This window comes from Lolium perenne, chromosome 7 (assembly GCF_019359855.2).
Source record: "Lolium perenne isolate Kyuss_39 chromosome 7, Kyuss_2.0, whole genome shotgun sequence".
NCBI classification, from domain to species: domain Eukaryota; kingdom Viridiplantae; phylum Streptophyta; class Magnoliopsida; order Poales; family Poaceae; genus Lolium; species Lolium perenne.
The window spans coordinates 35,358,323-35,372,660 of NC_067250.2; positions in this window are offsets into that span (position 1 = coordinate 35,358,323).

Below are 14,338 nucleotides of genomic sequence, written 5' to 3' on the forward strand. Positions count from 1 at the left end.
ATAATATGGCAATGATATATGCTTCTCTTCATGGTAATAAAGAAGCTCGTGCTAATCTCGAACACTCTATGGATATCTTGAATAAATATAAGGAAACCATAGTGAAGTTGGAGTCCCATGTTGAAAATGAGGAAATGAGATTCACTCTCCTCAAGCATGAGCTAAAAGATGAGAAGCATGCTAATTTTATGCTTACACAAAAAATTGAATCCTATATGCATGAAAATGAGAAAACTATTGTTAATGCTTGTGCTACTAACTCTAATTCTTGTGAAGCATCTACCTTAGAGGAGAATGTTGAGCTAAGGGCTCAACTTGAGTTGCTAACTAGCAATTATAGGGAATTGGAAGAAAGTCATAAAAATCTCTCAAGCTCTCATGATGATCTTCTAATTTCCTATGATGGGCTAAAGTTAGCTCATGAGGCTAGTATCACTAAGGTAACATCTTGTGAGCCTCATGTGGACATTAGCACAATCTCTACTACAAATGCTATATCTTCATGTGCTAGTCCTTGTAATCCATCTAGTCAAACTAGTGATACACCTTGTGTTGGATTACTCACTTTGCCTTGTTGCTCTAACAATGAAGCTTCTACTTCCTCTAGTACTTGTATTTCTACTAACCATGTAGAGGAAATAAAAGAGCTCGAGGCCCAAGTCCTTTCTTTGAAGAAAGACTTGGAAAAGCGTCATGAAGGGAAATCCGCACTTGACAAGATGCTAAGTGTGCAACAATCCCCCAATGACAAGAGTGGACTTGGATTCAACTCCAATAACAAGAACAAGTCCAAGAGCAAGAGCAACAAGAAGAAGGGCCAAGACAAAGTCAAGGATCCGGCCAAGTTGGTTTGTTTCAAGTGCAAGGTTGAAGGGCATCATGTTAGATCATGCCCATTGAAGAAGAAGAAGCACTTGAGTGAGAAACAACAAGGGAAACGGCCACAAGGTAAAGGTCAAGCTCATGCTCAACCTCAAGTTGAAGATAGGCCACTTCCCAAGAAGAATCAAGATATTGTTTCCCAAGAGAAGAAATCAATAAAGAAGAGAAAGGGGAACACTTGCTACTTATGCCGTGAGAAGGGGCACTTTGCTTCTTCTTGCTTAGGTGGTACCTTATCTAACCCTATAGTTGTTGATAATGATTATTCTCTAGGGAAGGATAAGGATGGCAATGTGTTTGCCAAGTTTGTTGGAACTCAAAGTGGTTTCAAGAAAAGAACCATTTGGGTTGCCAAGCCTATTGTGACTAATCTCTTAGGACCCAACTTGGTTGGGGACCAACAATCTCAAACTTGATCAATAGGTGCATATGGAGGGCATTGGAGATTTGGCTACTTCATGAAGAATTAAGGGATCTTCATATATTATATTTTGACCAAGCCAAGTCGTATGGATTATCATCTATATCTCATAATCCAATGTTCCTCCTTGCGGTAACTTATACTTCAATTCTTCATGTTTATTGTAAGTTACTTGCCCCTTTGCATGTTTGGTTTTGTACCAAATATGTGTATGTATGTGTTGTGTCTTACTTGCTTATTTGTGTATTCAAGTATGTTTGTTTGACTCACCATATACTTGTGTATTGCTTTGAGCCTAATGCATCTTGATGATATCTTATTTGGCTCTCTTTGAAGTGATTAATGGAACATCCCATTTTGGGGGAGTGATATGCTTTGTGCATCTCTCTTTCTTTAAAATGTGTGTACATGGGTACCACCACTTAGTATTGATATTGCAAGATTATCTAGTCACTATGTGGTGTGCCATACTCATGAGAAATTCAAATTCTAAATATCCATTAATCATTTCTAGTTGAATTTTAGTTGCCTCTTATTTAGAAGAAATGTTTTATCACATTATGGGGGAGTAATATGTTTTGTACATATCACAAGCCTAGAAAATGTGAACATATGAGGTTATGCCACTTAGAGTTGATGCTCTTAATTATCTTGTTCATAGGTGGCATGTTTGCTCAAACAAGCTCCATTCCTAATAAAAATATTGTATTACTTATCTTGTGGGCTTGTGTTTGAATATGAAATTCTTGGTGCGGTTTTTCCTCAAATACATATCTCTATATCTTATTTGGGACACCGTTTGCTTCAAGTTATTCTAATCATTGCCGTGCGTGATTGTGTGACTAGTTGAAGCTATCAAGAATCTTCATCCGTGCATAGTGCTCAATTCTATATACTTATCCTATGCCTTTTATTGTGAAGTTGATCCTTTCTAACATTGTCAATACTCCACCGGAAATTATTTCCTATATACTCATTGTCTTTGACAATTGATAACCTTGTATGTGGTTGAATCTTTGGATCATCTTCACCTTGGATTGTTTCTTATTGCCTTATTTTACTTCCAACAAATCTTTGTTGCTCCCATGTGTCTTCCTTGTCCCTTTGAAAAATGTTTTGATAAATTCTCTTGATTCATATCAAGTGTTTGTTTTGGAAGACAAACCTTTTCCTTACGGTACATTGTGCCATTGTGAAAAGTGTATAGGGTTTGGTTTATTTTGTTTGAACCTTGCTCTTTTGGGGAGTTTGCTATCTCATTCTTTCTTACATGATTTATTTGCTTGAATGAGATAAATCCTTGAGCATGTTTGCTTTATTTCATCCGTTATGCTCAATGGTTTCTTCTTAGTTCATTTGTTGAACTTTGTTGAACAAATCTTTTGTGATTTGCTTCTTAGATATAACTTGGACAACAAATTTGTTTTGTGACACCTCTATGCCTTATCTAATTCTTTTGGTATTTTTGTCCAAAGTATATCTTTCTTGGATCTTTAAAGGTTTTGGTGCATGTTTATATGTAATTTGTTTATACTTATAGCATGCTTGCTTTCTTTTGATCCATTATGTAGGATATACTCCATCAAATCCTAAATGGCTAAGATGTGCGTGAAATTCAAACTTCATCTAAATATGCACATGTTTTTATGGAGTGTGTCCTATATATTGTGGTTAGTCTAACCATGTTGGACCCAATAAGTTTGGGGACCAAGATGTACTTGAATAATGTTTTAGGTACATTGGAGATGCAATGGAGGCTTGTCTCATCTATAAGGAAGGTGTTATCACCATATGAGAATTGGAGTCAAGCTAGGATGATCGATGAACTCTTATCTACTACATCAAGCCATTGCTATCTCGGTAACAAGTATCTTATTCATGCATACTCATATATCATCCAACCTCTTGTAGGTTGCATCTTGACATGAAATTCCTTATTTCGAAAATATTGAGGTTCTTGAAAAATCCTTTTAAAAGAAAACTTCTTATTGTACACTTGAGTAATTTGAGAAGATGCATATGATAGGTTATATATATATATATCATATTTTATGATTCACCTATCACAAATATGCCCTCTAGCAATTTATTGCATATCAATTCCTCAAAGAGCTCTTGTGTGCAATATTGATGAATTTGTGAAATAAATCCATTTTTGTGATACTTGTTGCCTTTCTCAAAACACTCCAACTAGCTCTACTTCCCTTATTGTTAGTTGTAATGTTTTTGAGGTTTAACTTGGTTGAAGTTCATTCATATACCATAAGTGAAAATTGGAGCCATAGGCTATATATGCTTCTTAAGCAAACATCCTTTGGTATATTTTATGACTTCATCTTGGATATCTTGTCTTATCTATTTTGTTAACCGCTTGTGTGTGCATGTTTCTTTATGGATCACTTTGTCCACTTTAGAAACTCATATACATAAGAGTGTTAATCCATCACCTTGATATCTTTGTTCTTTGCCGACCATCTTTTATCCTTTTGTTTCTTAGTGGTGTTGGTAAAGGAGATTTATGAGTGCTTGGTTTATTTGTTTTCCTTCTTGCACTCATATCTCGTAATTATTGGACTAAAGTTGTTCTTGATAAGCATATTCTCTTTATCTTAGTTGTGTTCTAAATGATATATAGGGAGTGAGGATTCCATGTTTGTGCATATTGTATTCAAATGCAAACATTATAAATTATGCACGAACCTTGGGGAGCTTTCTTATTTTATTTAAGAGCACTATATCTCTCTTATCATGATATCTTTGTTTGTCCAATTGGATCTTTGATTGCTTGCTTTATTTGTTGAAGCTCACTTCACCATGTTATCTTTATGCAATCTTTGATCCTCAATATAGTTTGATTTCCTTCAAGTATTCATCATTGGATATGTGCACTTGATTCCACTCAAATTATGAGAAGTGCACACTTTGGGGAGGAACTCACATTATATTGGCCTTCTAAATTTTTCACCCATTTTGACAATCGATGCCAATGGGGGAGAAGTTTAGAGGGTTTAAGGGAATGGTTTTATACTTAAGCTTGGTTTGTGCTTAAGTGTTTTGCCTCTCATGCATTCCATATTTATATGTCTTGCATGGTTGTATATATATAGTGGAAACTATCCCAAAGGTTAATCTTGACAATGTATGCAATGAATTCATGTTCATCACACGTGCATACATTGTGGGGGAGTTTTCTCTATATATATTGGTTCTACTCACATCCATTGCATTTGATTGTAGTTGTGTGAGTAGAGCCGGTTTTGATATGGACTAGTTGCTTTGTGTTACTTGACCATATCAAATACAATCTCTTGTATACAACTTATTCTCGGATAAGTTGCGTACTTGTCACTAATATTCATTATATAAACCCTCTTATTGTGGTTGTCATCAATTACCAAAATGGGGGAGATTGTAAGGGTACATTGCCCCTATGTGTGGTTTTGGTAATTAATGACAACCCCTATGGACTAATGTTTTCATTGAGTTTATATGAAGGAATATTCCATAGGTACTACTTGTTCTCCATGTGTTGGATTCAAGTATGGATGCCATGAAGATAAATATATACCTTGTGATTTGGCATCAAGATCATCGGTATGAAGATATATATGTGATATGATCAAGAAGAAGAAATGAAGATGGAGTTCTTAAGTGGAACTCAATATTAGCCATGCTCTATCACAAGTGAGTATGAGAAGATACAAGGTTGAGTTGGGCAAGTTCAAGATGAGCATTTTGAGTGAATCACATGCTTGAAGCTTGCCGTCCATTTGGTGATAATGGACATGTGAAGATGTGCATCAATGTGGCTTTCCCATCATAGTGTATGGGGGAGTATTTGTGAGTCTTCACGAAGCAACATTGATCAAGTGAGGCATTCCGGCTTGAGTGAAGCTTGAAGAGTTATCATCAAGATCAAGCGGGATGCGCAAGGCAAAGGTATGACCTTGATAGGTTTTCCTTTTACCGGTCTCGAGGTGGTTGATGGGAGACCGGATTATAGGATAGATAGCCGCACTATTAAGAGGGGCTTTCGGTTGGGTAACTTGATCACATCGTCTTAGGGAGCTCAATCCTTGCATGCGTTGCATATTCTTATTGCTTCTTGGTATTTCTCGGTGTGAGGTTCTTGAGCTTGTTGCTAGCTTTACAACAAGCCCAAGTTCATCGAAAACGGAGTTCACATGCATCTTCTATTGCGTTTTCGAGGTTGGGTGATTTTACCGGTTATTCATGATATAAGGTTCTACCTTTTATATTCATGATAAAATCCCCTCCTACAGATTCTTGGGTTTTCACTTTCTATAAGATAGCATTTGTTGTTATCTTCCAAACAAAATTGGTTTCATGCGATTCGGAGTTCGGGAGCAATAGTTATTAAAGAAAAAGGAAAAGGAGAAAAGAAAAAAAGGAAAAAGAAAAAAAGGGGCCAGCCGACCGGCCGGTCTGACCGGACCGGCAACCGGCCCACCCGGTCCGAAACCGGATCCGGCGCTGGTGCCTTCCGGCCGCGGTCCAGGGGGCTCTTGGCCCGTAACCGGCCTCGGGCCCGGTCCGTGACCGGCTGCTGGCGCAGCCCCGGTCCGGCCGGGTCCCTTGTCGGGCCGCCTCCGCCTCACCGGCCCACACGGCCACCGCTGCCCGGTGCGGCCCAGGCGGCCTGCGCTGCCCGCGCGCTCCACTCCCGCGCCGCCCTCGCGCCGCCCCGCGCGCCTGGCGGGCTGGGCCAGCTCGCCCGCGCGGCCCACAGCGCCTCACTTGGCCTGCTCCCCCGCGCGCTCCTTTGCTCCCCGCCGCCCGTGCGCGCCCAGCTCTGCCCGGTTCTTTGGGCCGGTCGGTCCAGGCCACCGACCGGCCTCCTCAGCGCCTGGGCCGGTCGGCCGGCTGGGCCGCCGGCTGGGCATCTTTTTAGAGCGTTTTTTTATGCTGTTTTTCCTGTCTTTTCCCCCAACAGCTCTATTTCTCCCTTTGCTATAAATAGGCTTCTTCCACCTTGAGCCAAACTAGTTCTTCCTACTCTCTCTCCTCCATTGCTACTATTTGAAGAACTTGCTCTCCCCCTTGATTCCTCCAACCATTCTTGCTCATATTTGAGGATTTGAGAGAGGGGATCTAGATCTACACTTCCACCAAACCGTTTCTTCTCTAAGTGAGGGAATCTCTTGGGATCTAGATCTTGGAGTCTTTGGTTGACTTTCCCCCTTGTTCTTCCTCTCCAATCTCATCCTAGCATTCGTTGCTTTGGTGGGATTTGAGTGTGAAGGACTTGAACACCTCCGGTGTTCTTGCTTTGCATCATTGCATAGTGTTGAGCTCTCCACCACGATTTGTTCGAGTGAGAGACCGTGAGCTTGTTACTCTTGGAGGGTGACCTCCTAGTTGGCTTGGTGATTGGTGCTCCGGTGATCTCTTCAAGAAGATTGTGAAGAGGCCCGGGCTTCTCCTTCGTGGAGCTTGTGAAGTGGTTGTGGAGCTTGCCATCTCCGGAGCGGAGGAAAAGCTAACCATAAGGAAAGGGCCATTATCCTTCGTGGGTGTGGTTCGGAGAATAGGGTGAGCCTTCGTGGCGCGGGGAATCCTTCGTGGGACCTCCACTCTTCCAAACGTGACGTACCTTGTTGCAAAGCAAGGGAACACGGGAATACATCCTCGTCTCCGCGTGCCTCGGTTATTTCTATACCCGAGCTCTCTTTCCTTGTGATAGCCATCGTGCTTGAAGTACATATATCTTGCTATCACTTGTGCTACATATATCTTGTGCCTATCTTGCTTAGCTCTAGTTGCTATTGTTACACTTAGTTGAGCTTAGCATATTTAGGGTTTGTGCTTGTAAACTAAACGATAGTTTAATTCCGCATTCATACAAGACAAATCCGCAAGAGTTTGTAATTGCCTATTCACCCCCCCCCCCCCTCTAGGCGACATCTCGATCTTTCATTACTGCAAAGCTATATACTTACCATTTCTGCATTGCAAATAAAATGTTACTTTTCCAATTATGAATGTGACTATGTGGCTGGCAATGGAACCATGGTTGTGTTGATATGGTGGAGGTTCCATTGCATGGGTTTTATTAACCAAGGAGTAATTACCAATGCCATCCAGTGATTCTAGCGCCGTACATATCGCGTTGACCATAAGATCTACAATGGCTCTAGGGAAGCCAGCTGTATCTTTTCCCTCCTGTACGCTAACGGACTTGATAGGGCCTGGCGGGGTGTTGGGAGAACACTGCCGTAGGTTGGGAAATCCTTTAAAATCCCCATCCATGTGGATGAGAGGCTCTACCGTCTATGAAGGATTGTCCATAGTACACCGGGGGTAAAGCCGTATGTACGGGAGATGTCTACCGGGGGTGTATGGATGGACAAAAGGGTGGGTTTGCAGGGTCGCGGAAAAGGCGGTGTGGGCTTGGATCTTCTTTCCTGGTCTCACACCAAAGGAAGTGTGAACGGGGGCAAGTCCCTGCGGATGGCATAAAGGATGAGATCTCTTATGGGAAAAGTAACGAACATCTGCAGAGGGTATCAAATTGTGGCTGTCACTCCTTGCTCTGGGAAGGGAACTACGAACGCGGCAGGAAAGGAACTCCATGAAGTTCTGGTCAACCTGTGAAGACTGACGGGCATAGTTTTCAGAATAAAATCAACCTTTTGAACAAATGTTTTCGAAACATGCATTGACCTGAGATTTCCTGATCAACGGTCATAGCTAGTGCATCAAACACATTTTACTCTTTTGAACTTGCTGAGTACCTCTATACTCACTTTCTTTCGACACCCTTGCTAGACTGTGATACGGAAGTGGAGGCCATCGCCGATGGAGCACCGGAAGGAGACTACGAGCTGGTCTACGAGGAACCTGATCTGACCGGAGGAGTTGAAGGCGTAGAATATGGGATAGTCCACGGACCCGACGAGAATGAGGCGGAGGAGTAGTGATATACCCTAGTATCATAGAGCCAAGCAGCGTAGAACTTACCTAAATAAGTTGCTGAGCTCTCTTTCATATATATGTGAGTTGTAATTTTACTTAAGTAGTATCTTAGGGTGTTCTCATCGGACCTGTGAGAATATCAACTTGTTAAGACAATGTTTGTAATAATGTTAGGAGTGTTATGACCTGCAATATTTCTGGTGTACCACTCTGAGGGATATGATAATTGTGAAGAAGTCCCTTCACAAAGATCATATCAACGACTTGTATACGACAACATGCAGTGGTATGCTGGGTCACCGCAATATTCTATCTGTATAATGTTGTATATAACATGTATAAAACTTGTATGTGTATAATAAGTAGTACAAAATCGTGTATACATGTAACTAATTCTGTGGCGCACCTAAAAATAATTCAGTGGCACACCTATTTATGCGGCGCACATTGGCCCATGCACCGCCGAATGTCATGTTTCTAGCACATGGGCCACGGTGCGCCACGGAAAGATGATATTCTATGGCGCATGGGCTAGTGTGCCACAAAATTTCAATTTTTATGGCGTGTATTCTGTGGCGCACTGCCTGTGCGCCACAGAATATGGATTTACGTGCGCCACAAATGACTCTTTCCCTACTAGTGCCATAACTGTTCTCATCAGGCGTTAAGATAGGACCAGTCTAGTTTAAATTTGCCCCATATAGAGGGCTTTCTTGTGTAGTTTAAATTTGCTCAAAATAGGGTATATGTATAAATTTACCCAAAATAGGGTGTATGTTTAGTGAACAATGTTTTATGTTTAATTGCTTTTTTTTCTTTTATTTTTGTTGTCTTTGACTTTTGCGGTGCGTCCACGCGTTAGGCGCTCTGTGCGATCCAAATAGACCGTCGGCCAGGTCCGTGTGTCCGTGTGTTAGACACCCAAACCTAAACGATCCAATTTGAACAGGCCAGCGTGTTCAATTTGGATCATAGCGGTGAAGATGCCCTTAGCTACAAGCCATTTCTTCACTCTTCAGGATGGCCAGCCACGTCATACCGCAACACGACACGTGCGTCCTGATGTTTTTTAAACGCCGAGACAAGTTCCTAATCGTCGCCCTCGCACCATCCTTGCAAAAGAAAACATGCCATAAAATATCTCCCTAATACCTTTTGTGGGGTGGATATACATCTTTTTTATCGGATTTGATAGAAATGAGGCGTCTAATTTTTTTTATCATGTCTAAGTCAATTTCTTAGTCATTGAATTTTCATGAGCCGTGCTGATATGAAAATGTAATTGGGTTGTAACTCAGATTTTCCTTGTTGTAAGTGAGTTGCGGTTGAGATTTTCCTAGTTACAAGTAGGCTGTAACTGAGAAAAATATCCACACCGTTGAATTTGCTTTAAAATTCATGGCAGCGTATAACCTACATATGAGTTGCAACTAATTTAGAACTAAGAGTTAACGACGTTCACGCTGTATTGAAGGGGGGAGTGGAAATGCTCTTACTCTCCAGTCTGCACTATAAATATTATCTCCGTTTCAAAGAACAAGGCATCCTTATTTTTCGAGCTTTTTATTTAACCAAGAATTATTTTAAATATATAAAAATTGTTTGTATGAGATTAGAATCATTAGAAAGTGTTTTTCTATACGAATTCAGCGATACTAAATATATATACTATTATCGAGATTTTGTTGCTTAATTTTATGGTTAAACTTCGTTTTAGAATACGCGTGCGTCTTATTCTTTGAAATAAGGGATAGTATTTGCCGCTCTCAGCTATGGGAAGACCCGGGAGCAGATTTAAGTGGCTGTTTAACAACCATTGATTAGTAGCTGAGGGTGGTCCTGACCACCAGAAAGCACGCCCTTGGGAGGAACTGCACTAGGAGAAGTGTTGTGTTCTGTTCCCTGTACCGAAGCAGGGGCTTCCATGCATGTTCCATTCACGTTGGGATTAGTTCCAGGCAAAGCAGAGCACCGTTGGATCGAGCGATGCACAATTGATTAGAAAAACCCAGACATTTCTCTGAGAAGAAGGTGCAAGCATAAAAATGCAGGGCTGGTAGAGATAGTGGAACGAGATTACATTGCATTGACCTTAGCTGAGTGCTATTCTACTTACGAGTAATAGGGGACTGCATCAGGATGATTACATCCAGCAGTAATTAGTTTTAGTTGATCATCATCCAAAACAAACCGAGTTGGAAAATGGTTTGTCGGAGATTCATCGGCCATGGAGGTCGCCGACGTGGACCAGCAGTCAACATCCGGTCCCTCGTCGGAGCTGACCCATTTGACCGATAGCGACGGAGTACAACATCTTGGATCTTGACGGACGGGTCCACCTGCAGTCGCACTCCGGCGTGTCTTTTCTGCTGCGCCGCCGCGCTGGCCACTATCCATGGCCCAGAGCCCCAAATCTTGGCATCCATGCTATTTTAGCTAACGAATCTACTACCGCTACTCCTGCTATCACTTTATTAGTTACTAACTATAACTATTCCCCTTTCCGTATGTCTGGCTATGATTGGGACTGAGCTAGGATTTAGGTGAGCACGTTCCAGCTCAACCCCCGACCCAGTCTCTCGCTTACCTACCGTCGCGGAGGAAGAAGAAGGCAGCCAGCGGCACAGCGACGAAGACAAGACACGCGGAGACGAGCGTGAATAGCAGGACCGCGAACCGCCCCAAATCCGCCAAGGACATGGTCGTGGCCGCTGCCGGCGGGAGGAGGAGGCCGGCGAAGTACGCGACCATGACGACGGCGAGGAACGCCGTCGGTAGGACGAGGAAGAGAATGGCGACGGCCGAATCGACGGCGGGGCTGCGCGGAAAAGGCCCTTCCAGGAAGCAGATGAGCGGCTGCAGGATCTTGGCGCACCCGAGGGCGAGGTAGAAGGCAAGAATGGCGGACATCGCCATGGGACGCCGCGCCGGACTAGGTGCGATGAGCTGCTGAAGCAATGGGGTTGAGATCTGGTGGTGGTGGTCGAGACCAGTCAAGGCAAAGAGCAAGGAGAATGTTTGTGGGGATGGAAGGGGATGAGGCAAATGAGTGCTATTCTTGTCTCACCAGGGGCCTGGTTTTATAGGGGTTTGCTGTATCAAGTATCAACCCAGGGGCACGGTTATGCTAGCAGGTTTCATCCTTTTGGCATTTAGCTTACAATCTCAAGGACTTGAATGCAAGTCATGAAACACCGAGTATCCTTCAATCTCCACGGGACAGTGGTCGTGGTATTTTGTGATTTTGTTGTTGTGGTCGTGACGATGGTGGACTAAAAACTAGTGTGTTTTTTTACAGACTTCTCATAGTACGTGTATAGATGATGAACCAAGTGCCCATTTCTTCATCTCTTTGCAGTTTTCTACGGTCCAACCATGTACGCCTGTTTAGTCTCCGTCTGATCTCTGCAAGCCATTTCCTTGGCTTGGTCCTTCGGAAGATAGTCGAGCTTGAAATGCACAGAGAAAGATAAGAAGATAAATTTCAGTTAATAACTGCAGTGATATGTGGGCATGAAGCCAGGACGAACTTTCAGTGGTCATAACGCAACCACAGTGCGCTGCGCGTCTGGCGTATTAATTATGTGTTTGCTTGTTGGTTTCTTTCTGCCGCTTCACTCAGCCACTGCTCCAGTCCAGAGCTCTGGACCATGAATGTGGAAGCTGGCTCTCCAGGTCGGGTCAGCCGGCGAGGGGCCGCGAGAGAGACAGAGCAGCCAGCAATTAATTATTTGCCACAAAGAAATGTCATAAAACCATGGTCGATCGTTTAGCTGTCATGGGGGAAGAACCCCCACAATTTTGGATTTCAAGCAACCGTACAAAAATATTGCATAGCCCATGAAATTTGGTATATGTAGAGCTCCACCGGTAGGCGCAATAACTATTCCAATACTCTCTCGGGTGCCGGCTCGATTTTGAGCTCACACCGGCAGGAGCAGAGCTAGGAAAATGTTTAGTAATGCGGCAGCACCACTGGGAGAAAACTTAAGAAAAGAGAAAAAATCAAGTTTACAGCCTTGCAAGCTGATGCACTCTTTTCATCGAAACCAAATGCACTGCCCTTAAAATGCTCATACTCAGTAGTAATATTTTTTTTAAGCTCAAAAAAAAAAGTAGTAATATTTTTTTTGGACCCGGACAGCTCCACCCGTAGCCTCAATAATCTGCCTGAGGAGCCCTATAAGATCACTAGCAACCCCATGTTGACCCTACACATAGGGTGCAGGATGGGGCTCATGACGGATGCATCGGTGCTTCGCGCAATGTTGGGGGGGGGGGGGGGGGTGGTGGGAGGGGGTTCCTTACAAAGAGAGAAACGGCGGTCATCCTTTTTAGTGATTGCGTCGAGAAGTTAGTGGTTGCCTTCAATGGAGGCTCCACTTCCCTAAGTAGCACAGAGCGATGCACCGGGAAGACGCACTCTTGTTGCACACGGCTAACCAAATAACGATGCTGAAGCTTCCCCGACATTGTAAATGCGCACGCCGGTATTTTCTTTTAATTCACCTACCCGGTGCTCACCCGAGGATAATACCCTCGTCGCAACCCTAGCTGCCTCCCACCATCCACATATCATTGCAATGTCATACAACCACGAAGCTGACGACAACGAACTCGAGCACGGCACTTGCAAACTCAACTAGGAAGAGGAGGCGATGCTGCACGTGGCAGGCCTTATCGTAAAGTCAAACTTCCAGCTACTCACAGTTGGAACATGTCCAATGCTGGCTATGGGGTCTCGCCAATTTCGTAAGGGGCGAACCTACGCGTCTACATCATGCAAGGCCGGTCAACTACCGCTGATGTAGCCGGATGACTCGGCCTGGGGGTCAAACAACCGGCAGTGGATAGAGATCGCCCACTTCTTCGGCCCTTCCGGCGGACATGGTGGCACAACAAGACCTCGACAATACGCTCGCCCAACACGACGACAAGATGCCGGATGACCTTCCTCTTGCACATCGCGGACTTTCTTGTGTGCCGATGTTCCCAAGGCAGCCCCATTCGACATCACGCTCGGGCTCGTCCGGATCTTCACCGCGCCACAGTTCGGCACCGTACACGTTGCCCCTGGCCCGTCGTGCATGTGTCATCATCATTTTTAAACAGATGATAAAGAAGGAGCATCCACCGTCGCTTGGGCATCTTTTCTTCCGGCGACACCACCATCGAACTCATGGATCCAGAGACACTGGCTCCGATGCCGATGCTGGAGGACAAGGACGGCAACTTCAACGAGGAGTGGGGCAACAACGACGACGATGGCTGCGAAAACAGAGATGAAATGAACAACCTTGACTACATCATACAAGTCCCATGGGTCCCAAGTCGGCAAACATGATCTTGTTCTCCTTACCAAGTAATTTGGCATCAGCCTCATGGCATGGATTTCAATAGCTCTCTTTATGAGGTCAATGGAGGTAGCACATGTGGCCTCTTTCTCTTGTCGTCGCTTCTCATCCCTTTTTGGAACTCCTCCTTGGCCAGCAAACCCTTAGTTGGGCATAAGTATACGATTGAGGTTGAGGATATGGATTACGAGGCCATCCTGCAAGGAAACATCTGTTCCTAAAATTTTCGTGAGGAGGTGGATTGTGTGCCACTAGCGGCAGGCCCGGGGAACAAGAGGAAAGCGCATCGACATTTGCGTTGTCCGTCCAGACGAATTACCAAATTTAGGCTTAGAATGGATCGGTCCTGGTTGTATCGGGCCTCTAGGTGGGAAGGCGATGGCGGCCCGCCGGTGCAGGCAAGCCGGGGCGGCGGCCCCGGGGTCGCGGTGGGCGTGGGGATGAGGCGGGCTGTCGGCTCCTCTGCGAGGTGGTCGCACGGAGGCCGCGGATCGGGCCAAGATCCGTCGGGGACGGCAGCTTCGCAGGGGCCCGCCACGCGTTGCAGGCTGGTCGAGGTGCGGCGTTTCCGGCCGACGTCTGCAGCTTCGAGGTGGTGGTGGCCTCGGAGGGGAGGCATGGTGATGGTGGTGGCCGCCATGGCTGCGACCTGCGAGGCAACATGGTGGCTGGTCCGGGAAGCTCACGCATCTGCCCCGCCGACTCTTCGTCTTGGATCCCGTGTCGGCGTTCGTCGAAGCCCACT